Source organism: Amborella trichopoda, chromosome 1, assembly GCF_054954075.1.
Source record: "Amborella trichopoda isolate Santa Cruz 75 chromosome 1, AtrichopodaSantaCruz75HAP2 v2.0, whole genome shotgun sequence".
In the NCBI taxonomy this organism is placed as follows: domain Eukaryota; kingdom Viridiplantae; phylum Streptophyta; class Magnoliopsida; order Amborellales; family Amborellaceae; genus Amborella; species Amborella trichopoda.
The window spans coordinates 30,877,529-30,880,907 of NC_142336.1; the positions used below are offsets into that span (position 1 = coordinate 30,877,529).

At 36.0% G+C, this 3,379-nt stretch overlaps 2 long non-coding RNA genes across 2 annotated transcripts; one reads left to right on the forward strand and one right to left on the reverse strand.

The window, feature by feature from the left end:
• Positions 1-929: 929 nt before the first annotated feature.
• On the reverse strand, positions 930-2,652 carry LOC148783775 (uncharacterized). The gene is made up of 2 exons (XR_016046486.1): positions 2,507-2,652; positions 930-1,394 (listed from the first exon to the last, which is right to left on the reverse strand). It is a non-coding gene; the product is annotated as an uncharacterized LOC148783775 (long non-coding RNA).
• On the forward strand, positions 2,036-2,753 carry LOC148783776 (uncharacterized). Its single transcript, XR_016046497.1, has 2 exons — positions 2,036-2,097; positions 2,457-2,753. It is a non-coding gene; the product is annotated as an uncharacterized LOC148783776 (long non-coding RNA).
• The last annotated feature ends 626 nt before the right edge of the window (positions 2,754-3,379 follow it).

Below are 3,379 nucleotides of genomic sequence, written 5' to 3' on the forward strand. Positions count from 1 at the left end.
GGTTTTGTTCAATAAAAGAAACTTGTAAATAAAGGAAGCAAGTAATAATCGATTTATATGTTTATTCTTTTCTTTTGAGTTGAATTTATTGTAATTGAACCTTTGTAAGTGTTTTAGTTTATGAGAAAAAGACAAATTAAAAATTGTATACACCATGCTAGATCACCTAAGTTTGGGTAGTTATATACAGTGACTCTCGGAGATTTTCTAGTTTTGGACTCAATGGTTAGGGTTGTTAAGCCCATGTACTTATTTAAAGTCGTGATTAAGCCCTTCTTAGCAGTTCAAATTCTAATCACCCAGCTAGATTGGAACCGGCCGGTTCCAATTTTGGCCGGTTTTGGTGAACCGGTCAGGTATTATAAAAAAGATTTAAATTATATAAATCCCATAAAAAAAGGAAATTTATTTGTAATGTATTTTTTAATGTTTTTCATCATTTTGGCAAAGATTTGAGATTGTTTTGGCCATTAAGACTTATTTTTACATTTTTTTCATTTTTTTTTTTAAAAAAAAATGGCACATATTGATTCTTTAAAATCCATTTTTCATTAGTTTTCGACTTCATTTGGAGGTGCTTTGTTTAATCATGCTTTAAATGTATTTTTTTTATATATTTTATTAGATTTCTTTTCATCTTATTTGTATCTCTTAAAACTTTTTTGATCCCCCAGAACTTGCCCCATTAGTTCGGTTGAACCGACTGGTTTACAAGTTAGGCCAGTTTAACCGCTTCTGGCCCCATGTCTCGTTCGATTTTTCTTACACTAGTTAAGAGTGATTGTGACATACTTGTAGCAAAAATAAATAATCTTATTGTATACTTTTCCAATGAAAATGCTTTCTGGATAGTGCCATAAATCTATCTCTCTCTCTCGCATCCATCCGGGATTAGTCACTAACATGATTATTGATCAAAAGGAATAATGGGAGGAAAAAACTCTTGCCGCATTTTATTGGTACCCAACGTCCTTAGCGAAGTAGATAAATAGCATGCCCCTTGCATCAATATTTCACTACAACAAGCAAAAGCCTCATTCTCATATCCCCTCGTTGTTAGAAATTTGCTAAAATGGGAGACCTACTACGAACACACATGCAATTCTGTAGCATTTCTACAGTGCTATTTTGACCTTTTCGACAATTTTAGATCGACTTTAACATAAGACTCAGGCCGGGGGTGGAGGTCGTGTTTGGAAAACAAATGTCGTGGGTCGCATTACCATCACCGTCACTATCACCATCACAATCATCACAAACTTGTCAGGATGATTGGTTTGCACTAGGACTGATTACAATCCTCACAATCTTGTCGGGATGATTCGTTTGCTCTAGGACTGTCGATATAGGAATTTCCACTCCTAAGCTTCCGGTGAACTTCATGTATGCCATTTCTTTACATTCCAAAAAAAAAAAGAAAAAGAAAAAAAAAGAATTAATCGAGATCATGAAATGTGATATTAATAAGAATTTAACTTTTAAAAGAACATAGCTGAACACGATAGTGGTTGATTAGACGGATGTAATCTCCTTTTAAAATATCAATAAAGTTCTAAATATTGGTCAAAAAAATAAGAATTGGACCCTTTGTTTGCTAGGTGGACTAGTCACGAGAGGTATGGCTGGCAACAAGTCAGGTTCAAGCTTGGCCATCATGGCCTAGTGTGTCTAGAAAATCTATAGCTAGACTGGGGTATAATTTGGGGCCAGATTTTTGTAGCAGTTTGGGCTCCCTGGCCTTTTTTAATGATGCTCGAGCCTGACCAAAAACCAGGCATTACCTGGGAGACTGCAAATCAGACCAACACAGAAGCCCGTGGGATGTCCCGATTGGCAGTTGCAATACATTATGTCACTACTTTCAACTACACCCTTTTAGCCTCAACACTTTTTCTTGTTTAGCCTTCCACTTAAACCAACTCACACCTCATAGATTTTATGAGTATATATATGTGTAAATTGTATTTGCAATGAATGGATTTTTGACCATTTCAATCTTTGTTACTTCTAGGAAATACTTGTTTCCACATTGGATGGTGTATTCAAAGAAGTATACCCATAAAACATAGTGGTCATTGGAGTAATCATCGTAAATTGGTAGATTGGACTGTTATGGACGGAGAGTGCATCCGGTAAATATATCACTAATTCAACTGGATATCCCCTCCCCCTCCATCACCATCACCATCATCATCACCATCAGATCTACGGATTGGATAGTGATGACTCCTACCATAAAGTATAAAATTAACAAAAGGATCATAGTGTACAACACCTCTATCATGATTTCCTTTTCTTTTCAATATCAATATTGTTAATAATATGAAAATCTCTTAATTAGTTTTCTACAAGCTCTTAAACGTCATGAGTTTTAAATTTCTATTATTATTTATTGACAATTAATTGGGAGAAGACTCGGATGATGATAATGACGACGATGATTTACTAATGATTAGGCTACGATTGAATTGTAAATGAAGGAACTTCAAGAGAAAACGAATCCTACCGGCTCGAGGCAGCGACTCGGGAACATGCCTTGACGCCACCAAGGGAATTAGGGAAGCATACAGAATGAAGGCTGCAAATGCAGCACACAAGACGTACTTCAAAGTTGTCTGCATCCTTTTCTCTCTCCCTCACTCAAGGTGACCAGGGGAATAGAATCCGAGCTCCATTTATAATCCCATAAGTTTCTTACAAGGATGTGGCCTGTCATTATCAGTAGACCGTGTGGGGCAGTGCCATTCACTCAAGACTCTCTTTCTCTCTCCTCTCGCTCTCCTCCATAAGAAATCTCTCTCTTGATGCACTTGTGGCTCCAATTTGGGCTTCGAGTTCAAAGGAAAGATGACCGCTAGTCATAAAAGCGAGTGACCCTAAGGTCAACATAACAGTTCTATGAATCATTAATTTAGTTGGGATTCGGTCACAACTAAATTGGTTTCTTTAGGTCTCAGCGTGCTCGTCATTAAAACCCCACTTTTTTTTTTCTTATTAGTTTATTTTTTTTATTTTTTTTAGGCCCCCTTATGTCTCAACCCAAAAAGTTCTTTTTAATTTTTTTTTAAGTTTTTTATTTTCACTATTTTTTTATTGTTAATTCCGACCAATCGAAACATTGTCTAGATTGTCGATCCAACAATTCAATACAAATGTGAAGGTGAACGACGTGCCTCACCAATCTGGCTTTTAATCAATAGTTCCAATAAACTAATGAATTGTCAATCTGAAATCAGTGTGTAATTTGGTTGATACATTGTGTCTCACTTGGAAGTACGAATATTTGGTTCAGTGTTATACTCCTAATTCTCAAAGGGGGCATTTGGTTCTCTGGATTTTTCAAGCATGTAGGAAAGTATGTCTTGGAATTGGAATTTAC